Here is a 24,777-nt window from a genome sequence, read left to right on the forward strand (position 1 = left end):
TTCGTTGATATAACGATTATGTGACATTTTCTTATTCTTATTGATTCTACTCTCCATAATTAAAAGGTACAATAAGCAGCTGTCATCGACCACAGGGCGGTCAAATGAAAAAGATAGCGATTAAAATTTGTAAGTTCTTCATTTGTAAATACAGTAGACCCTCGTTTTACGCGGGGGTTACGTTCCATGGAAAGGCCGCGCAAAACGAAACCGCGCAAATTGAGACTTAATATTGGTGTTAAAATAGGGGTTAGGTTCCGCAGATAAAAAATATACTTCATTCTAGTGATGGCTAATTGTATAATAAGTTCAATGTGTACTTATATCGATTTCTATGCCCAACGTTGCAAGAAAAAACATGAATTAATTCCGTGTTTTGTTTATAAACATGAGCTGGGCCATGATAGTCTTTTGGCAGTCATTAAGAATTTTTCTCTGCAGTTCTTTGCAGAGCATTCATGCATCCAGGATCACTTGCGTCATTTCCATGACAGAATCTTCCTTCACTAACAAATCAGAAAGATCAGTTCTATTGTCTAGGAATGGCTCTTTGGCGAACGTTTTTGGTTGTGCGTCACCGATGTCAGTATCCTCGTTGGTTTTGTCCTCTTCTGTCACTCCTAAAAGCTCTTCTTCCAGTGAGCTCTGAACTGTGTGAGTTTAATAAGTTTACTTCTGGAAAGAGCTCTGGAACCAATCGCATAAATAGTCTCCCGTGGCCCAAGCTTGCTTATTAACATGCCAAAATGCAGTTCATTCCGCATAATCTGCAATCTTTAGGAGTTTGGATTTTGAAAGAGGGGAACATTTTATCGGTTTGCATTGCCGCATCCGCGTAAAACCGAAACTTATCCGCGTAAAATAAAATAAAAATGTCAAATCTTAAACCGCGTATAATCGAAATCGCGTAAAATGAACCCGCGTAAAACGAGGGTCTACTGTAGTTCACAAATGAAAGTGAAAAGAACTTTTTTTATTTTTCGTGTTTGTGCTCAAGATTATTATCGACCATCTATTTGTTGCCACTAGCCAATACGTTATTTATTGCAAACTAACATGATATTGAGCATAAGCAAAGTCTGGCACAGGAAAAAATAAAAATATATAGCAATAGACTAATTCGATTTAAAAAAAAAAAAAACTCTTTTTTTTCATTTTTGTACTGCCACTAAAATTCCTATGGCTTTTTTTCCCCAGTCCCACCTTTTAAGCCCCTATCGCCCCCTTTGGCTACTAATGAATTAAACCGTTGCTACTAGTCACAAGCGACTGAAGAATTTCCCGTTTTGCCCTTACTCAGCTATTCTTAATTCCGAAGGAAAAGGTGAAAAACGAAAGCAACCGCTATTACAGCCTGCTGATAATACGGTCCGTAAGTGACCTAAAAGCTGACGTCACTGTTTATGAAAATCTGTTCGGCTTGGTCATTATTAGCTGACTGATATTGGATGGTTGACTTCAAGTCATCGCAGGAGCAAGAAAACAGCTGCGCCAAACCACTTCCAGCACCGGAGCTTAGCTTACAGATTGGCGCTTTTTCTTTTTCCTCAGTGTCGTCTGACATTGAAAGATCTCCAACAACGAGGATTTAGAAAGGAAAATGTGGGCTTTCATTTTTGCGGCTAATGATGTATGCACATCCAGGGGTGCCCACAGGGGGGGGGGGGAGATTATGGTACAAGCTGTGCCATCAAAAAAAAATGGGGGGGGGGGATAGATTTTTAAAAATTTATTTATTTAAATTTATTGATTAAGTTTTAATTTAAATTATTTATTTTATTTTATTCTGTTTATATTTTATTTCATTTATTTATTTAATTTGTGTGTGTGTGTGTGTATGTCATTAAAATCAGAACTTTTCTAATAAAATTATAATAAATGTAAATAATAATTTAAAATAAATAAATAATTAAAAAGTATTTTTAAAAAAATAAATAAATTTAAAAAGAGAGCTAAAAATAAAAAAGAGAAAGAGGGTTGAGAAAAATGAGGGGGGGGGGGTATTTGTGCCATTGAACTTGGAGGGGGGATGGGCACCCCTGTGCACATCGACTAATGATATATGCAAAGGTTAGCTCCGGTAGCAGAAACAGCGCGACGCGTCGACGCCCGTCGCAGATTCCTGAAGAGGCGAGGTATGCAGACTATTTCTGAATAAGAACGTTAATTATCGTTTTCTGCACAAATCTGTAGAACTTAAAATAGAAAAATACAGTTTAGAATGAAACATATAGGAGGAATAAAAACAGAAAACACGCCAGAATCTGTGAAAGAGTCCTCGGTGGTTGAGAGATCAATAGCATTTACTTCGGCAGCTACCTGCGCCCCAAGATTCCATTTTAATTTCATTTTTTTAGCCTGTTTTTAACTCGGAATTTTTCAGTTTAGCATTTTATTTTCAGATTTTCTTTGTTGATGATATATAATAGTATTGCGACTAATCTAATACTGATTTACTTTGCAGACTACTTTTTAGTATTTTAATCTGCGTCGCTGACTCCTGAAAAAGATTCTGCAACCGGGTTCGGAACTATTACATTTTTTAGTATTATTATCCTCAATAATTAACCTAAAACTTTTTAGCATCTGGATGAAAATAGCTTCTTCTAGAAAAAAGAAAATTACATACATACTCATCAGGAAGTGTACCATGTTTCATTTATTTTTATACTAGTAAGAAACATATGAAACATGATGCTCGATTCCATGATGCTCAAAAATATTGTGTTTTTTCATGCGAGATAATCAATTTCGTACTCAAATCTTCTTTCTTTCATTTAGAACATATTACAGTAGTCTCCAAAATCCGAGTCTCGAAACTTTAAAGTTTCGCTTAATCCAAGGTGCTTCATTTATATTTTAAGTTATACATTTTAGTAGCTCAAAATATGATTTTCATTAACATCTGAAAATAAGAAAAAATTAAGTTAACATTGGTTTAGATGTAATTAAAAGGAAATTCATGTTAAAATTTGAGTGATAAATTTCCTCCTTATCTTCATACTGCAAAGTAAAAAGTGCTCCTCCTTATGTCTTCCGAGTAGTGTAAATTTAAAATCTGGAAGAAATTTCCGGATATTCCGAGTTTTCACCAATCCGAGGTGAAGTGAGCCCCAATTATTTCGGATTTTCGAGACTCCACTGTATTTTATCGCGCTTCCAGGATGCACTAATTTTCTTTAAAAATAAATTGAGATAATTTAACATTTTTCTGTACTTTTTGATGCTTTTAGGAACAATTAATACAAAAATAAATAAATTCATAATTAAATAATAATAAAAGAAAATTTGTCATTCAAAGTTAGCCTTGGTCTAAAGTGGACAAGGGCGGATCCAGAAATTTTTCAAGGAGGAGCATTTAATTTTCTTTACTTATCTTATTATACTACATATCTTGATTCATATATGCACATTGAAGGTCGTCTAATATTGTTTTTCCTTTTCTGAATTTCAATGTTGAAAAGTTGCGGAGTAAGGAAAGGAGCCCCGAACCTTTAAACCTCATAATTATCACAAAAGATTGTTAACAGTTGTGCCTTTTAGAATTCAATTCCGAAAAATTTCCGGAGAAAGATCTCGGAACCTCTCCTTGTCCTTCTCCAGCATTACCCTATATAGTAATTTCCGGTAGATTTCCGAACCCCATTTCATCCGCATCAAAAATTGCCTACTATTGCGTTTTTAAGACTTCAATTCCGAAACATTTCCAAAGGAGAGCCTCAACTCCTCCTCCCCTCAACATTATCGAAGAGCCTGTAAAATTGCGTTTCTTAAATTTCATTGACGAAATATCGCCCTTACATCCCACGCTTGAAGGAGAATAAAGTAAACATGTATTAATATTTTCAGGAACCCGCGTTTTGCGAGCACTCGGTTAGAACGATCAAATACCACGATCTCTTCTCTGTCGATGTAAGCGAGTTGATTGTTATTTGATTCCAAACGTGGTTTCGGGAGAGGAACCACCAGCCACGAGTTGTCCCACATCTCCTCCTAGTGGCTGTCACCGAGCGGTAGAGGCAAGGGATGGGGAAAGAGAAGAAGAGAGGGGATGTGTGTGTAGCAAGTGGCCGAGAGGCTCTTGAAGGGAAGCAGAAATGGAAGCTTTTAAATAGATTTCTCAGAATGCGGGGAGCGGAAAGGAAAGATCGCGAGCCACCGGAGCGCGGTTTACCATTTGACAATCCGCTCTAATTGGGCCCAATATAGAGAAGATTTATAAGTTTAAATTAGCCCATTGAGGAGAAGATCCCGAATTCAAATTGAGTCCAACGTAGAGAAAACTTGGAAGTTTTAAGTTGGCTCATTAAATTGGGCTGATTATAGAGAACTCGAAAGTTAAATTGGACCCAATGTATAAAGAAAATAGAAAATTTAAATTGATCCAATATGGAGAAAATTTTAAAAACTTTAAATTGGTCCAATGTAGAGAGAATTTAAAAGTTTTAATTGGTCCAATATAGAGAGGATATAAAAGTTTTAATTGTTCCAATATAGAGAAGATTTAAAAGTTTATAGTAGCCCGATAAAGAGATGATCCCAAAGTTCAAATTGAGTCCAACATAACAAAAACTCAGAAGTTTTAAATGAAGAAAACTCGAAAGTTTGGACCCAATATAGAAAAGGTATTAAAGTTTAAGTTGATCCAATGTAGAGAAGATTTAAAAGTTGAAATCGCTCCAATATAGAAATGATTTAAAAGTTTAAATTAGACCGATATAGAGAAGATCCCAAAGTTCAAATTGCGTTCAACGTAGCGAAAGCTCAGAAATTTTAAGTTGGCTCATTAGATTGGGCCAAACATAGAGAAAACTCGAAAGTTTAAATTGGACTCAATATACAGAAGATTTAAAAGTTTAAATTGGTCCAATATAGAGAAGATCCCAAAGTTCAAATTCAGTCCAAAGTTGAGAAAGCTTAGAAGTTTTAAGTTGGCTCATTAAATTGCGCCCGATATAGAAGATATTTAAAAGTTTTAATTGGTTCAATATAGAGAGCATTCAAAAGCTTTAATTGGTCGAATATAGATATGATTTAAATGTTTTAATTAGCCCAATATAGAGAAGATCCCAAAGTTCAAATTGAGTCTAACGTAGAGAAAACTCAGAAGTTTTTAGTTGGCTCATTAAATTGGGCCAATTATAGAAAAACCTCGTAAGTTTAAATTGGACCCAATATTGGAGATATGTGAATTTTAAATTATTCCAATATAGAGAAGATTGAAAAGTTTAAATTAGTCTAATATAGAGAGGATTTAAAAGTTTTAATTGGTCCAATATAGACAAGATTTAAAAGTTTAAAGTAGCCAGATAAAGAGAAGATCCCTAAGTTCAAATTGCGTCCAACATAACGAAAACTCATAAGTTTTAAGTTGGCGCATTAGATTGGGTCAAATATACAGAAAAATCAAAAGTTTAAATAGGACGCAATATACAGAAGATATAAAGTTTAAATTGATAGAATATAGAGAAGATTTAAAAGTTTAAATTGGTCCAATATAGAGAAGATCCCAAAGTTCAAATTGAGTCCAACGCAGAGAAAACTTAGAAGCTTTAAGTTGGCCCATTAGATTGGCCCAAATGTAGAGAAAACTCGAAAGTTTAAATTGGATCCAATATAGGGGAGATTGAAAAGTTTAAATTGGTCCAATATAGCGAGGATATAAAGGTTTTAATTAGTCCAATATATAGGAGATTTAAAAGTTTTAATGGGTCGAAGATAGAAAAGATTTAAAAGTTTAAATTAGCCCGATAAAGAGGAGATCACAAAGTTGAATTTGAGTCGACCATAACGAAAACTCATAAGTTTTAAATTGGCTCATTAGGTTGGGCCAAATATAGAGAAAACTCGAAAGTTTAAATTGGACCTTATATACAGAAGATATAAAAAATAAAATTGATCCGATATAGAGAAGATTTAAAATTTTAAATTGGTCCAATATAGAGAAGATCCCAATGTTCAAATTGAGTCCAACGTAGAAAAAACTCAGAAGTTTTAAGTTGGCCTATTAGATTGGCCCAAATAAAGAGAAAAGTCGAAAGTTTTAATTGGGCCCAATACGTATAGAGGATGTTTGAAAGTTTAAATTGGTCCAATACAAGGAAGATTGAAAAGTTTTAATTGGTCCAATATAGAGAGCATTTAAAAGTTTTAATAGGTCGAATATAGAGAAAACTCAAAAGTTTAAATTGGACCTGATATACATAAGATATAAAAGTTTAAATTGATACAATGTAGAGAAGATATAAAGTTTAAATTGGTCCAATATGGAGAAGATTTTAAAGTTTTAATTGGTCTAATAGAGGGAAGATCGCAATGTTCAAATGGAGTCCAACATAGAGAGAACTCAGAAGTTTTAAGTTTGACCCATTAGATTAGGCCAAATACAGAGAAAACTCGGAAATTGAAACCAGGCTTAATATAGAGAAGATTTAAAAGTTTAAATTAGTCTAATACAGAGAAGGTCCCAAAGTTTTAATTGGTCCAATATAAAGAAGACTCAAAAATTTCAGTTAAGCTCATTATAGAAAAGATTTAAATGTTAGTATTAGTCCAATATAGAGACGACTGGAAAGTTTAAACTGAGTCCAATATAACAAAAACTCAAGTTTTAAGTTGACTCATTGGTTTGGGCCAAATATAAAGAAAATTCGAAAGTTTAAATTGGATTTAATATACAGAAGATATAAAAATTTAAATTGATCCAATATAGAGAAGATCCCAATGTACAAATTGAGTCCAACATAGAGAGAACTCAGACGTTTTAAGTTGGCCCATTAAATTGGGTCAAATACAGAGAAAACTCGAAAAAGAAAATCAGGCTTAATATAGAAAGGGTTAGAAAGTTTAAATTAGTCTAATATAGAGAAAATCCCAAAGTTTTAATTGGTCCAAATAGAGAAGACTCAAAAATTCAAACTGGGCTCAGTATAGAGATGATTTAAAAGTTTGTATTAGCCCAATATAGAGACGACTCGACTGTAACGTTTAAACTGAGTCCAAAACTCAAAAGTTTTAAGTTGGACCATTAAATTGGGCCCAACATAGAGGATAATCGAAAATTAAATTGGGTCCATCAAAAAAAGAGTAAAGAGAAAGTTTATGTCATTATAGAAAAGACTCGAAAATTTAAATTGGGCTCGGTATAAAGAAGATTTAAAAGTTTAAATTGGGTTCAACATTGAAAGTTTTTAAATTGGGCCCAATAATGAGAAGACTCGAAAGTTTCCTTTAAATTAGGGGTGCCCACAAGGAAGGGGGGATTAAGGCGCAAGTTGCGCCATACAGATTAGGGGGGGGGGATTCTTTACATTTTTGAATTTATTTATTTAATTTTATTTGTTGATTTATTTTTAGTTAAAACTATTTATTTTGTTTTATTTTAATTATTTAATTATTTTGTGTGTATGTGTGTGTGTTATTGGTTTAGCACGGAACTTTTCTAACAAAACAAGAATAATTTTAAAAAATCAAAAAATATATTTTTTTAATAAATAAAATAAAAACTAAAAAAGGGGAAAAAAGGATGAGAAAAAAAGGGGGGGGGGGATTAGCGCCATCTGACTTTCTGACTTGGGAAAGGGGGCTCCCCTGCTTTGAATCCATTATAGAGAAGATTCGAATGTTAAAATTAGGCCTAATACAGTAGACCCTCGTTTTAACGCGGGTTTATTTTACGCGGTTTCGATTATATGTGGTTTAAGATTTGACATCTTTATTTTATTTTACGCGGATGCGGCAATGTAAACAGATAAAATTTTCGCCTATTTTGAAATCCAAACTCCTAAATATTTCAGATTACTCGTATTAAACTGCGTTTTGGCATGCTAATAATCGAGCTTGGGCCTCTTCTACTGGAGACATTTTATGCAATCGGTTCCAGACCTCTTTCCAGTAGTAAAGTTATGAAACTCACAGTTCAGAACTCACTGGAAGAAGATCTTTTAGGAGTGACAAAGGAGGACAAAGCAACGGGGATACCGACGTCGATGACACAGAACCAAAAACCTTAACATTGAAAATTTTGAGTCATTCCTTGACAATAAAAATGATCTTTCTGATTTGTTAGTGAATCAAGATTCTGTCATGGAAGGAAGATTCTGTCATGGAAATGATCATGGATGCGTTAATGCTCTGCAAAGAACTACTGAGAAAAATTCTGGGCTGTCAAAAGACTATCATAGGCAGCTCATTTTCATAAACACTTAATTAATTTGAATTTTCTTTATGCATGTTGGTATGTTGTGCATAAAAATCGATATAAATACGCATTAAACTTGTTATACAATTCGTCATCACTAGAATTAAGTATTTTTTTTTTATCTGCTGAACATAACCCCTATTTTAACACTAATACTAAGTCTCGTTTTACGCGGTTTCGATTTATGCGGCATTTCCGAGGAACGTAACCCCCGCGTAAAACGAGGGTCTACTGTATAGAGAACACTCGTAAGTTTTAATTGGGACCAATATAAAGAAGGCTTAAAAGAAAAATCGGGTTCAGAATTGAGAAGACTCAAAAGTTTGATTTGGGTCTATTCCAGATAAAACTCAAAATTTTAAATTGAACCCAAAATATAAAAAAAAAAATTTAAAATTGAGAGAAAACTCGAAAGCAGGTTATTCAGAAAAAAATGACTTTTTCTTACAAAAAATGGTCATGTCTTTCAAACAAAAACGACCGTTTCCGGCCATTAATCTGAGAAGTCTTACAAGTATTCCAGTTTATTTTTCAGTAAAGAAAACAGGAGCATGAAGCAAATGTCAGAAACGACTAAAAAAAGGACATTCCAAATAGCTACCTGGCCTTTCCAGAATCAACAATCCTAACTCTACTACCCACTTGAATAAAAATCCGTTTGTTTGTCAGAAACGGTGTTGGGAATGCGTAATGATGTTTGTCGAAGAGAATCTCGAAGAAGGAGAAAACGGAAGCAGAAAAAAAAAGTGTTTTGAGTTTACTCAAGCTTCGCTGAGTGTTTTAATCAACCAACGGGCATGACGAGTTCTGTATTCGAGTTCTATTTTATCGGAAAATAATCTTTCCCAAATGATTTTTTTTTTTTTTTTTGAGCGATCACGAAACTACGTTTGTCAAGAACGGTGCTTCTCAACCTGTCGTTCGCGAGCGAATTTCATGTGGTCAACAGTTGGTGAAAATTAATCTCTATCTTGTTTACAGTTGTAACTGACTTCATTAATGAAAATGTTGGGATTGATCTCATTTCACCCAGTACTTATTGTTGTGAAAATATTATTTCTATCATATGTGGTCCACTTAAGATTCAAAAGGGGTTCTCGGTAGTGAAAAGGCTGAGAACCACTGGTCTAAAGCAGCGTTTCTCAACTTTTTTTGACCCGCGGACCGTCAAGAGCTTTAAAAAAAACTCGCGGACCTGTGATGATTTTTTTTTCTTTTCATTTCCTTTCTTTTCCTTCTTTTTTTCGTTGCCAAAAAAAAAAAAAAACTTTTTGTTTGAGGGAACGTTAAAAACTTATGATTTTTTACAACCCGGTGAGGTTTTCCCCCTTCTCCTCCTTTTTTCGCGGGAAAAAATTACTTTCGTCTCGGGTACCGTTAAATACTTGTGAAAACATATTGCAAACGGCTGAGGGGGTTTATACTTCTTTTAAAAAATAATAATTATAATAAATGTGTTAATAAATACATAAATAAAATTTTACTTGTTGTTAAAGAACTGTTACAAAAAAAAAAATCAATAAGAATAATATAATTATCGTAATCGAATTATACATAAGTAAAACTTTTTGCTGAAAAATCATAGAAAACTACTTAAAAATTATCATAAAATTCGCATAAAAGATGCGATTGGGAATTATTATGATACTGAATTTTTTTTTCCTTCCTTCATTTCAATTTTTGGAAGGAAACATTTTTTTTACGTGGACGAGTAAAAATCTCTGAGGACCGAACTCGACGAGAGGCCATGTCAGCCTATTCGGAAACTAAGGGCCCGGGCCTTGGGGGGGGGGGGGGACACTGACACAGAAAAAAAGAAAGAAAAGAAGGAAAGAAAAAAGAAAGTAAAAAAGAAGAAACAAAAGGGGGGGGGGACTCCGAATAAGAGAAAACGTAAAGATTAAATAAAATTTACTCTTTTGATAGTTACTCTTATGGCACTCAAAATAGAGTTAATTGTTTTCTAGTAAACAGTTTTGATTTTTTTCTTTCTTTTTTTCCCTTTTCTTTTCCCCTTTTTTTCTTTCCCCCTTTTCTTTCTTTTTCTAATTCTTTTTTTTCTTTCAGGGGTGTGAGGGTCCCGGTGACGCAACTGACAAAAGGCCCGCTTTGGCTCTCTGCGGCCCTGCTCAGGACCGGTGCCGGCCCACCGGTTGAGAATCCCTGGTTTAGAGCATGATCATGTGATTGTGACGTCAGAGAGACCTGAGTTAAGATCCAAGAAAGGAGAACAGAAGCCCAACACATCGCATTGCATGGTCAGCTCCGAACCCTCTCAATCTTACCTTTCACCGCCGAAGAAAAGATTTCGATTTCGGAAAGAGGAAAAGTGGCCTGAGCGTGTTTGTTCTTCTAGAAAATGACCTTGACCAATTAATCTCTCTCTCTTCCTCCTTCGGCGTTATCGGCCCGTGCTGCTCAATCCTCCATCCCACCCCTGATCTATTTCCAGAGAGATGACATGTCAACCACCGGATCATGAGAAGTCACGTTGCAGCAATTATTCCATCTCAGACGATGAATACAGATCATATTGGTCTTATCCACGCATCTGGGGCAGAATAAATAGCTTGAAAGTCAAGTTAATGTATTACATCTTCGGAAGAAACATCAGGATATTTGTGTGTGTGTGTTTGGTCATGGGTGTTAAGATTTTTTTGCACCCATATTTTTGAGGCAGGTTTTTAAATGACTATATTCACTTTATTTTTTGGGCGTCGGTTTTAGGTTATGTGCATGTAGTCATCGTCAATAGATTTGAAAACGCAATGAATAAAAGAATGAAGGATTTTAAGTAAAATTAGATTTGATTTTTAGCCTGCTTTTAAGTTAAAGGAAAAGATAAAGCAGAAAAAAACACAAAATTGTAAAAGTATGTTATATATATATATATATATATATAACCCTAAAGTAATTTAAACAATAGCTATTTAAGAATTAAAACTACAACTTCAGTTCATCAGTATGTCTTCAGTTTTTTGTTTGTTGTCGGTTAATAAAGGATTCATTGAATCAAAGTTAAGAGAATTCAAAGCGTGAGAAAGATGCAAACAATTTTATTTTCGATATAAATGTATTTTGATACGTAAAATTTTTATGTGCACAGCACATTTTTTTTTTTTTTTGGAAATGATTAAAAATTAAAAGCAAAATGTATTACAGAATAAAATTTAAATTATTTTGTTCCTTGGGCTACGGTTAAAAATAATGTAAATCATCAAGAAAGTAAGATTTTTTGTTGTTATCTTGTTAAATTCAGTGAAATTTTATAGAAATAGATTGAAATGTTGCACAGAAATCATCTTTTTTTTCTTTTCCTTATTCAAATTAGAGCTTTAAATTCTCTCGGAAGTTTATCATTCGCATGTTTTGTTTCTCTTATTTTTGTTCACTTACTTATTGGAGAAAAAGAAAAGAAAAAAAACTCTTGAATTTAAATTGTTAATGATTAAAAATAGGTTTAAAAAAGGTAATAGTTGAAATTTGAAGCGGAGTAATAAATGGAGAGTGCATAAGAAGTTTCATCTAGAGTATTTAAATTTCTTTACATATGTATGTGGAGAAATTTAAATGGATGTGGAATGACTCATTACTACTTTTTTAAAAATTAATTTCAATGAGATAAAAGTTGTATAGTTAGATAACATTCAAAAATAATTGTTAAAAAATCTTTATTATGAAAAAATATGAAATAAATACTATAGTTTTGAAAATCTAAAATTTAACTGTATGAGAAGCCAAACAATGTGAAAAATAAACAACTGGGGGGTTTGCAAATATAAAATCAAGAAAAAGAATTCATTTATAAATATTAATTTGTTAATTATAAAGAAATTTTTCTAACAATTTGAGTAGTAAAACTGCAAAAAGGAAAACTCTAACGAAGTTAGATTGTTCTCAATAGAAATAAGTGCTGCGAATGAAAAATGGGAACTAGTCATGGTTGATCTCAAATGCTTTTTTTTTTTATTTTTAAGTCAGCTTTCACTTTTGATTTCTTCTGCTGTAGCGATCGTCGGTTGTAAGCTATTACAAAGCTGTTACAAATTATGCATCATTAAGGTTGTTGTTGTACAAAAATTTCAACATTTTAAATGGTGAGGTCATTGTGTCTGGAGAAACTCACTTCTGTACATAAATCCCCGTTCCTTGATTTTATGCCATTCACTCTTACCATCTCGAAGAAGTTATACAGTAAAACCTGTAAAGTTGACCACTCTTGTAAGTCGACCAACTGTCCAAGTTGACCGCTATTTTAAAGTACAGAAAATTAGTACAATGTCATATAAATCAACCTCTATAAGTTGACCAGCTGTTTAAGTTGACCACAAAAGTAGTGTACCGCAAGTGGTCAACTTACACAGGTTTCACTGTATTATAATTTTTAGTGGGAAAGAAGAAAAAAATGCTCCTATTGGAGTTTCTCATTATTATTAATGCACAGTCGCAAAATATTTGCTGAGGTTTTAACTCTTTAAATGATATTACTCAAACTTTTATTCACGTTGTCGTATTTTACTCATGTCTTAGTACAGTAAAACCTGTGTAAGTTGACCACTTGCGGTACACTACTTTTGTGATCAACTTAAACAGGTGGTCAACTGATAGAGGTGGATTTATATGACATTGTACTAATTTTCTGTACTTTAAAATAGCGGTCAACTTGGACAGGTAGTCGACTTACAAGGGTGGTCAACTTTACAGGTTTTACTGTATGTGAAAAATTAGTCGAAAACTTTGTACAGTAAAACCTGTAAAGTTGACCACCCTTGTAAGTCGACCACCTGTCTAAGTTGACCGCTATTTAAAGGTACAGAATAAGTACAATGTCATATAAATCAACCTCTATCAGTTGAACACCTCTTTAAGTTAACCACAAAATTAGTGTACCGCAAGTGGTCAGCTTACACAGGTTTCACTGTACAACAGTTACAGTTTACATTCTTTTCATTCATTGATCAGTCGTTATCTACTTTTAATGAAATTTGCACGCAGTAGAACTTCGTCTATCCGGCTCCATTTATCCAGGTCTCAGGAATATCCAGATCAAATTTGTAAAGCTAAAAAATTAAAATTACCTAAATAATAATTTTAAATATTGGAAGCAAAAACGAAACTATAAATGCATCGAATACTCGGGTTTTATTTTGATTAAACCTATAATACCGGCATAGAACATACAATAAAGTATAGTATAGTCGAACTCCCTTATAACGAGCCCTGGTTTAACGAGAACCTGGATTTAGCTCGGAAATCAGAAATACTTGATTGGTACAATGTTAAATCTATGGAAGCTCAACCGAAAGTTAGTAATAAGTGATAAATCCTGAAAACAAGGGATGACAGCACTTTTTTTAATTTAAATTTGTGGAATAACGAAGCATTTAATTATTATATATATATATATATATATATATATATATATATATATATATATATATATATATATATATATATATATATATATTTATATATATATCTTAATGTATAAAAATCTTCTGTGCGTACGTTTGTCACCATAAGGCTTTTAAACGGCTGGGTCGATTTTGATCAAATTTTTTGTATGTAATTAATTTGTGGCAAGCATGGTTTCGAAACGCGATGGATCGAATCGGAAACGTTTTTGTTAATTGATTAATTCATTTAAACATTTAATGGTAACATCTCCCAAATGATTAATATTTATTTAAACCTATTGTTGAGCGAGAACTGAAATAAATATTTAACCCGTTGCCAAAGGACAAGAAGAAAGCCAGCTCTGCTTTTTATAATGAAACTTCCTACTGTGATATGTCAATTGATAATAGATAAAACGTAGATAGAGAGAGAGTGAAACCTTCATTTCTTGAAAGCAACGATTTTAGGTCCCGTCATGTATTTTAAAGTAAAGTACGGCAAGGTTCACGCAAAACGTGTGTTCTGTCGTCATAGTTGAACCATGTGACCGGATCGGTGCTTTAGGTTTTCCTAATCAAATGATCAGAAAGTACCGTACCTAGCAACATTTGTTTCTCGGCTGAAATCCATCTGAGTTTTGGCACCAATGTCAAGAATACTTTAAGGATTATCTAACTAATCAGTACATTATTAAAGGAAAAGATGATGGAATTTACAGACGTAACACATTTTATTTTCGTCGAGATAAATTACCGCCCATTAGCCAGGGCTAAAGCAGAAATACACCGCCAGCCCAGTCATTTCCAGCCGAGGACTGCAGTGTCGTGCTTATTAGCACACATCAGACCGGCATAGGAAAGTGACTGAGCTTGGAGATGGAAAACCTCTTAAGGAAGCCAAGAGTGCGAAACAAACTGGTAGCTAATATAGAATTAGCAGACCAGACGAGTGACCGAAGCACGAAACTGCAGTCCTCGGCTGGAAATGACTGGGCTGGCGGTGTATTTCACGTACAACAGGGTAGTTCTGTACACAAAAGATCAGTGCAGTGGAAGATTTTTATCTTTGGTGGAAAGAACAAATTAGGCAATATGTGAAGTATTAAAAGTTTTCGTTCAAAAGATCGGCCTGCTAATCGGTCGGAGTTGGCTTCTCTCACTGATCGGCCGAATTACAGTAACGTGGTGGCTTGGCGACTTTGGCTAAAAACAATACAGTTGCGTGATCATTTGTTTACATTTTAAAGTAACAGTTAAAGTAACTGTTCTTAATGTAATTTATTGTATGTTTTGTTTATTTGGCGAAATATTTCAAATTGCAAAGGATTGTTTTTCGGTTTTAAAGAGTTTTTAGTCATTTTAGTTGAAGAATGTGTTTATTTTACATCGAGAGGGGGGAGGGATGAGTGATTTTCGCTTATTCAGAGAACTGTTTTTACCTTTCTCTTTTTTTAAAAATGATATCCTTTCGATTGTTTTATTCTTTTTCATATGGGGGATGTTGCAGCGGGATTTTCCGTTTGCTCTAGATGTGTAGTTAGTTTTTTACATTTAATATCTGAGGATGATTTTTATCCTTTTAGTTTGGCTGAAAGAACAAACCATCAAGTACGGGAGAAAAAATAGTTTACTAAACAACTGCTCAGTGGGCATTAGATAAATCAAGTTGTAATAAATATACGCATTCTGACACCAAGCAGCTTTAAACAGTTTCTTTTTATTTATTTTCTTCAACAAAACGGTTCAAACACTTGATAGTTCATTGAAAATTTTTAACTTTTCAAACTACAAAGTTTGAACAGAACAACGTCTGTCGGGTCCTCTAGTATATATATATATATATATCTTCTGTGCGGACGTTTGTCACCATAAGGCTTTTAAACGGCTGGACCGATTTTGTTCAAATTTTTTGTGTGTAATTAAGTTGTGGCAAGCATGGTTTCGAAGCGCGATGAATCGAATCGGAAACGTTTTTGTTAATTAATTAATTTAAAGAATGGATGGTTATATCTCCCAAATGAATAATATTTATTTTAACCTCTTGTTGAGCTAGAACTGAAATAAATATTTAACCCGTTGCCAAAGGACAATAAGAAAGCCAGCTCTGCTTTTTGTAATGAAATTTCCTACTGTTATATGTCAATTGAGAATCGATAAAACGTAGGGAGAGAGAGAGAGTGAAGCCTTCATTTCTTGAAGGTAACGATTTTAAGTCCCGTGATATATTTTAAAGTAAAGTACGGCAAGGTTCACGCAAAACGTGTGTTCTGTCGTCATAGTTGAACCATGTGACCGGATCGGTGCTTTAGGTTTTCCTAATCAAATGATCAGAAAGTACCGTACCTAGCAACATTTGTTTCTCGGCTGAAATCCATCTGAGTTTGGGCACCAATGTCAAGAATACATTAAGGATTATCTAACTAATCAGTACATTATGAAAGGAAAAGATGATGGAATTTAAAGACGAAGCATATTTTATTTTCGTCCAGATAAATTACAACAGGGTAGTTCTGTACACAAAAGATCAGTGCAGTGGAAGATCTTTATCTTTGGTGGAGAGAACAAATTAGGCAATATATGAAGTATAAAAAGTTTTCATTCAAAAGATCGAACCACTAATCGGTCGGAGTTGGCTTCGCTCGCACTGATCGGCTGGATTACAGTAACGTGGTGGCTTGGCGACTTTAGCTGTAAACAATAGAGTTGCGTATTCATTTGTTTACATTTTAAAGCTACTGTTAATGTAATTTATTGTATTTTTTGTTTATTTGGCGAAATATTTCAAATTGCAAAAAATAAATTTTCGTTTTTAAAGAGTTTTTAGTCATTTTAGTTAAAGAATGTGTTTATTTTACATCGGGAGGGGGGGGGGGGTGATGAGTGATTTTCGCTTATTCAGAGAACTGTTTTTACCTTTATCATTTTTCTAAACGATATCCTTTGGATTGTTTTATGTTTTATTCTTTTTCATATGGGGGATGTTGCAGCGGGATTTCCCGTTTTTTGTTAATGGGTAGTGGGATTTTTATATTTAATATCTGAGGACGCTTTTTATCCTTTGAGTATGGCTGAAGGAGCAAACCATTAAGTACGAGAGAAAAAATAGTTAATAAAACAACTGCTCAGTGGGCATTAGTTAAATCAAGTTGTAATAAATATATGCATTCTGACACCATAGCAGCTTAAACCCTATTTTTTTACTTATTTTTTTTTCAACGGAATGGTTCAAACACTTGTTAGTTTATTGAAATTTTTCAACTTTTCAATTTACAAAGTTTGAACAGAACAACGTGTTGGGTCCTCTAGTATATATATATATATATATATATATATATATATATATATATATATATATATATATATATATATATATATATATATATATATATATGTGTGTGTGTGTGTGTGAGTGTGTGTGTGTGTGTGTGTGTGTGTGTGTGTATTTCATCAAAATCAATGACAGACGAAACACATTCAAACAGGCAAACTAACTAACTTCTTTGGTGCTGCACAGAGATTTTACAAAAAGAAGAGAAAAAGCAACTAGATTCTTTATGATTTTTTCATGAACTCGTTTATTACTAGCACCCGATTATAACGAGCAAGTATCGCGGTCCCGTTGCGCTCGTTATAAGCGAGTTCGACTGTACTAATCTACCTAACAGCATGGCGTATTTGACAGTGCAGCTGAACTATCTTTACTAATAATAAAGCTGAAAGTCTCTCTGTCTGGATGTCTGGAGGATGTTTGGAGGTCTGTAGGATGTTTGGATCTCTGTGACGTGCATAGCGCCTAGACCGTTCGTCCGATTTTCATGAAATTCGACACAAAGTTAGTTTGTAGCATGGGGGTGTGCACCTCGAAGCGATTTTTCAAAAATTCGATTTTGTTCTTTTCCTATTCCAATTTTAAGAACAAAACTATCATAAGATGGACGAGTAAATTACGAAATTATCATAACGTGGAACCGTAACATGGGCATAGGCCAATTGGCGAGATACGAAATTATCATAACGCGGAACCGTAACATGGGTACAAGCCAACTGGCGAGAAAATTCGCCATACATTATTTGTAAATATACAGGCGAACCAAAAGACCTTTTAATTTTTCTATTACGGGCAAAGCCGTGCGGGTACCACTAGTAAATGATAAAGTACTTGCGAGAAACGAGAATATGTAATTTTGTTACAAGGTATTGTTTTTTTTTTTTTGCTGTAATAAAAGATAAGACTGCTTATTTAAGAATATGTTTTGCTTATCACCCACATTATCCACATTGCCTTCAGTCCCAATTAGCCCTTGCAAACGAGGTTGTACTGTACCAATTCATTTATTTGCTAAACGCACAGGATTCGGGATATCAATGTGGTACAAAATATTTTCAAAACTCTCAACCCCTTGTTTTTTTTACAAGTCAAAATATTATTAAGGACTCCCGAACAATGATTCCAAAACTAAGTCATGGTTTAATTAATCAACTTAATAGCTTTAATTAATCCTCTTGTGGTATACGAAAGTATAATAACAATGGCTTTAAATGTCTTTAAATCATTCATTGTATGGATCTTAATTGACTGCTATTTTATGAGAACGCGATTTACATCACATTAATTGAAATATCTTACATAATTAAAAACTGAGCGTGTGCACCTATCTATGTATCTATCTCTTTATGTCCGAGTTACTTCTCCCGAACGCCATTAAACTGACCATCGAACCCAGGTATCGATAGATTCGTAATCTTCCCGTCTTTATGTCTGGCTATTTAACATAATCCTCCGATAATAATTAGCGGAGATACCTATTAAAAACTATTAATTATGAAGCTTGGATTTCGACATAAAATCCCTATTTTTCTTAGGCTTTCCTCTATTCAAATTATTATTCAGTGCTTCATCTCAACTTTCCGTAACAACGCTTTTATTAAAATTTTCTGCGTGAAGAAAATCGTCGAGAAAAAAGATCTGTTGCCTTTTTTCTTTTTCTCGAATATGAACAAATAAAATTCTGGGTTGAGGCTTTTCCTGTGTTTCGGGGATTTAAAATGTTTTCATTTTGGTTATTTTTCCGCAATCTGCCGCAAAATTTTACTGATTTTTTTTTTTTTTTTTGTTCAAGCCTGTTTGTTGAATACGCGTCACTTGACATACTTTTATTTTCGAGGTAGCCCGTGCAAAGCCGGGCGACGCAGCTAGTAAATGTAATATTTGTTGCTTTTGAGGTGTTCATCTGCTTTTAATCAAGCTCCAGTACTATAATTTATTTTTTGAGTTGATTTTTTTCGTTTATTAAACGAACGTGACGCCCTCCCCTCCTCATATCTCGGTATTAAGCGCAAAAATAAATAAACAAATTATAAGAATAGAAAATAAATATAGAAATAGCAAAAGAAAAATGAGTCAAGTATTAAAATGATATAAAATATTTTAATTAAAAATTACACGTGAAATAAAGAGAAATGAATAAACTGTTCCAAGGGAGGAAAAGAACTTTTGCCGAATGCGGAAAAATAAATAAATAAATAAATAAAAAACAAAATAACGAAAATAAGAACTAGTTATGGAAGACACGAAAGAGTAAATCAGCACCAGCTGGTTGCCGAAAGAAGTTAGAGTTAAACAAACATATCAAAATGAAATCTATGTAAGTAATGAATTTAAATTTACATGTTTTCATTTCTGCATGAAAAGAAGCAAATATTTATGTTTGGTGATGTCAAAAATGAACTTCAATATTTGGATACAAATGAAACAATGTTTTTGATAGTTAAATACAATAAATTACTTAAGAACTGAAAACAACTTCTTAGATTAGAATAAACAGATAATTAAAGTCTACGGATTGCAATTAAAAGGTTGACGCGATATATTGGTGACCCCACGCTATTTTCACCACATAGACTTTATGGATCACCCCTTAATAAAGCAATAAGTTATTCAAAATGAACTTTTATGAAAATACAACGAGAGTATAAAAAAAAAGTTATAGTGTGGCTCTGATAATTTGAGCTACGACTTTGACAATGCTTACCTCGGTTTCGGGTAATAGGGAAGTGTAATTGGGGAGTCCGGGTGATAGGGAAACCAGGGGCCGTAACCAGAAAAAAATTTCGGGGAGGATTTAAAAACTTTCAAGCGGAGCTTTGAGCTATTTGTGCTAGTGTTCAAGTCGTCGGGTTATCTATTATGAAAGCGTTTTATGCAATTACTAGTGGTACCAGGCGCGGATCCAAAGGGGGGGGGGCAATGGGGGCAATTGCCCCTCCCTGGGAAAATCTGGGGCGCCAGTAGGAAGGGGGCGCCGAAAGCGTCCCTGGACGAATATTTAAATACCAAAAAGAAAGAACGAGAGATAGTTGGAATTTATTTGTCTCATTCACCAGTTCTCAACCTGTGTGAAGTGGGGCGTTTCCGTGCCCCTCTTGTGGGCGCAATATCCGCAAGTTATGAGCTTTCTTTCTGAATTTGGTAGGAAAGTTTTGGAATTGGGTACTAAAGAAAGACATTTGGAAAATTTATTTGGTTCATTCACTACTTCTCAATGTGTGGGGAGTAGGGCACGTCCCTTAGGGGCGCAATATCCGCAACTTATGAATTTTCCTTCTAAATATAGCGGGGGGGGGGGAGTTTTGGAATTAGGGACAAAAGAAAGAAATGTACTTAGAAAATTTATTTTTCTCATTTACGATTCTAAACCAATATTAAGTAGGGCGCTTCCACGCCCCTCTTAGGGGCGCAATATTCGCAACTTAAAAAATTTCCCTCCAAATTTAGGGGAAAAATTTTGAAATTGGGTACAGAAGTAGACATTCAGAAAAGTTATTTGGTTCATTCACCAGTTTTCAATCTGTGGGGAGTAGGGCACGTTCCCCTAGGGGGAACAATATCCGTAACTAATGAGTTTTCCTTTGAAATTTAGGGAGGAAGTTTTGGAATTAGGTACAAAAGAAAGAAAGATACTTTTAAAATTTATTTGTCTCATTCACCGGTTCTCAACCTGTGGGAAGCGAGTTCTAGGGGGCGCACTATTCGCAACTTTTAAATTTTCACTCTAAATTTAGGGGGGGGGGAGTTTTGGAATTTGGTACAAAAGAAAGGAAGACATTTTAAAAATTTATTTGGTTCTTTCACCGGTTTTTAGCGCCCCCTGGGTGGCGCAATATCTGCAACTTATGAGTTTCCCTATACATCTCCTGGGAAAGTTTTGGAATTCGGTACAAAAGAAAGAGAGACATTTGAAAAATTTATTTGATTCATTTACCGATTCTCAATCTGTGGGGCGCCCGCGCTCCCTAGGGAGCGCAATATCTGCATTTTATGAGTGTCCCTCTAATTTTAGGGGAAGTTTTGGAACTGGGTGCAAAAGAAAGACATTTAAATTTTTTTTTACTTCATTAACCGTTCCTCAACCAGTGAGGAGTGGGGCGCGTCTGCGTCTGCGCAGGAAAGCAATATCATGAGAATTGCCCGTTCTTAACAGCGGATACAGAAATTTTTCAAGTGAGGAGCGATTGATTTTAATCATTCAACCTTTACTACGTATCCTGGTTACACATGTTAATAACACAGGTTTAGGTCTTCAATTCTGAAACATTTCCGCTTGAGAACTCCGACCCCCCCCCCCCCACACTCCCTTTCCCTACTATTATCGAAGATCATCTAAAATTGCGTTTTTTAACATTCAGTGATAAAAAAACTGCGGGGGAGGTCCTCCTTTATCCTCCTAATATCTCGAAGAGCGTCAAAAATTCCATTATTTGACTTCAATTTCTAAAAATTTCTGGGAGAGAGTTTCAGAATTCCATTTTTTCGTTTATCGTTAAAGCTGGCTTGCGATTGTGTTTTTTATTTATGATTTTAGCTTTCAAAAATGTCCGAGGGAAGGGGCGAACCTCTCCCCACTCTGCCATCACCGAAGATCGTCAAAAATTGCGTTTTTACTTTCTTCTATATCTAATATATAGAAGAAAGTATTGGATTCGTGCAAATTTTCGAATTTCGAATTTTGACGGATTCGAAGGTTTTGCGGTGTGCTGAGTCCATTTCGAACATTTTTGGAAAAGGTCTGTCTGTCTGTGTGTATGTGTGTGTGTGTGTGTCACGTCTGTGTGTGACCAGTTTTTTGTGGCCGCTCTACAGCAAAAACTACCGCATGAAATCGAACGAAATTTAGTACACATATGTGCCCCTATGTGAACTTGTGCCCATTGGTTTTTGGCGCGAATTCCTCCAAGGGGGGTGGAGCAATGGGACGTTTTTTGAGTTACGCGTGCTTGCTATTCCTCAGGAAGTAACTGGCGGAATCAAACAAAACTTGGTCCATATGTTTCCATTAACAGGAGCAGGTGCTGATTCAATTTTGGTGTCAATAACTCAAACGGGGGTTGAGCTATAGAACGTTTTTTGTCGTCAATTGTGACTGCTGTATCTCAAGAAATAATGAACGGAATGAAAGAAAATTTTATCGGCAAGTAGCCCTTAGTGGGTATAAGAACTGATTTTATTTTGGTGTCAACAACTAAAAAGGGGGTAGCGCAATCGCCCGTTCTTTTTTTCCATTGTGAGTGCCCTATCTCAAGAAGTAATGCTACGTTCTGGTTGAAATTTGGAATATATGTGAATCCATATGTAAACAGGCTTTGGTTCAATTTTGACGCCAATCGCTCCAAGAGGTGTTGATTTTTTTTTTTTTTTTTTTTTTTTTGCGAATAAAAATATTTTTATTAATGCAACAATAAGAAAGATAAATCGTAATAGATTGTCGTCTGCGTATTTCTCGTGATTTTAATTGTATGGAAATGATAGGAAATATTATTCTATTCTATTCTATTCTATTCTATTCAAGAGTCACAACTGACTTCAACTGTATTTATGTCGAGGACTGCATACTATGTGCCTTGCCTCTATTATTTTATATACCGATAGATGGCAGCACCATCACCGGATCGAACAGTTAGTGAGAATTTTGAACTAGCCCAGACGCTAATAGCTACCTAGAACTAGCACCCCCAGAGGTATCGTTTCACATGGAGGACATTGAGACCACGAGCATATTTAACGTCGCCCAGTCCCCATTAATGACGACGGTGGGTCTTCGACCAGCGAGGATCGAACCCGAGGCCCTCCGGTCCCGAGTCCAATGCCTTACCGATCAGGCTACCACGGCCTTAGGAAATATTATCTCAATGATTTAAAATTTTTAACTGTTGCCATCTTATGTTTGTTAACAAATGAAATATTTGTAATTAATTCAAGCAAGGCTTTTAAAATAACTTTCAATTTTCGCTCTTTGCTTTGCTCTTGCAATAATTCAGCCATTGGGATGGTCGTCAAGTTTTTGCATGTGTAATTTTGTTTTTGTTGGGAATATTGCTTCTTCGTCAAGCATGGGGAGGGATCAGAAAAAAAAAGAAAAATATAGAAGAAAGTTTCGTGATGGCCACAACATACTAGTTGAAACTTCGATTTCGAAAAATGTTCGCGAGAAAGTTCCAAATCCAAACCCTTCCACTAACGCCTAACGTCATCAAAGAGATACTACATTTACGTCTTTAGTATTTTAATTTCGACAAAATTTCCAAGGGAGAGCCTCCTAACCTCTCTTTGCGAAGCATCATCGAAGGCCGTCTGAAATTGCGTTCATGAAACTTTGTCAAAAAAATACACATAAACCTCATTCCTTCCTTCAACATTACGAAACATAGGTTACAATAGCGTTTTTATGACTTAAGTTTTGAAACATATCTGGAAGTAGGGGGTTTGGAGGTGAAAACACCCCTCAGAGCCATTGGTTTTAACATAAATGCCAATTTTAGTACAATAGTTTGAGAAAAAAACCACCTTCAAAAGGTATTTTTGATTTAAAAAAAATCCACTTCATCAAAAAAACCTCCTCCCGAGGGTATTTTTGATAAGAAAAACTAGTCCCTCCAGATAGTATTTTTCATCGCAAAACCTCCTCCGGAAGGTATTTCTGGCTGCGCTAGTGCAGTCTTTAATTACATTCTTATTATGTGGCGCAACCAGAGAAGGGGTCCACAGGTCCCTAACCTACCCCTGAAAGCTGAGTTGATGTTTTTTTTCTTCAGAAGTATTCTTTCTTACTGAAAGGAAGGAAGGAACATGTCTTGGGGATAGAAAAGTTATTTTAACAAGGGAAAGAAATGTTAGGAAAAAACCTTAATTATTTTTAAAAGAAATGTTTAAATTAAAAACCTTTAACAGTTGCAGATTCTTGGTCAGCTAATTTGTTCCACCTCCCTTCTGGAAATAAGAATGCTGTGCGCGAAGCTCACCCCTTCCCCAAATCGAAAATAATTACAGATAGTCTCAAATTTTGTTTCCTGGTCTTTAATTTTGTAGAGACTATTCAGGAGGAAGAGCCCCCGAATACCCCACCATCTAACAACACCGAAAATCGTCTGAGTAGCGATTTTGAATTTTCAATTTCGAAAAATTACCAGGCCCTTAACCTTATCAAATATAGCCTACAACCGCATTTTTTAAGAGTTCAATTTCGAAAAATTCCTGGGGAGGGGTCTTTGAAATCCTTCCCTCTAATATCAATAAAGAATGACGAAAATTGTGTTTTTAAAGCTACAATTTCGCTAGTTTTAAGGGGATGAACCTCTGAATTTTTCTCTCTAACATCATTGAAGAAGGTCTAAAAAGCTTTGCTTTAAGGACTTCAATTTCGAGAAACTTCCAGAGGAGAGTCCCCCCTGGAACTCCCCTCTCCTCAATATCATCAGATTGTCAAAAATTTCGTTTTAGGAGCTTCAATTTTGAAACATTGGCTGGGGGTGGTAAATCGACTCAAAAAATCGGTACTCTAGTAGTTCAATAATTCTTGGCATTCTAGGGCTTTTTTACCGTTTGATAATAGCCTATTTGCGTTGATGACATTTCCTAAACCCCACTTCTTTCTTTAACATCCACAAATGCAGTCTATAATCACGTTTCTAAGACATAAATTTCAAAAAAATTCTGAGGGGGGGGGGGAGCCCGAACATTTGCTTTCTTTAACATTACCAAAGATCATCTCCCATTTTGACCTCCCAACGGTCCTGTTAGTTTTTGTATGTGTGTTATATATTACATATATACCATATGTCTGAGGGAATTTTTTAAAAGTGCTCCCCCTCCACCCCCTTTCAAACGAAAAAAAAACAAACTATTTT

Source organism: Uloborus diversus, chromosome 9 (assembly GCF_026930045.1).
Source record: "Uloborus diversus isolate 005 chromosome 9, Udiv.v.3.1, whole genome shotgun sequence".
Lineage (NCBI taxonomy): Eukaryota > Metazoa > Arthropoda > Arachnida > Araneae > Uloboridae > Uloborus > Uloborus diversus.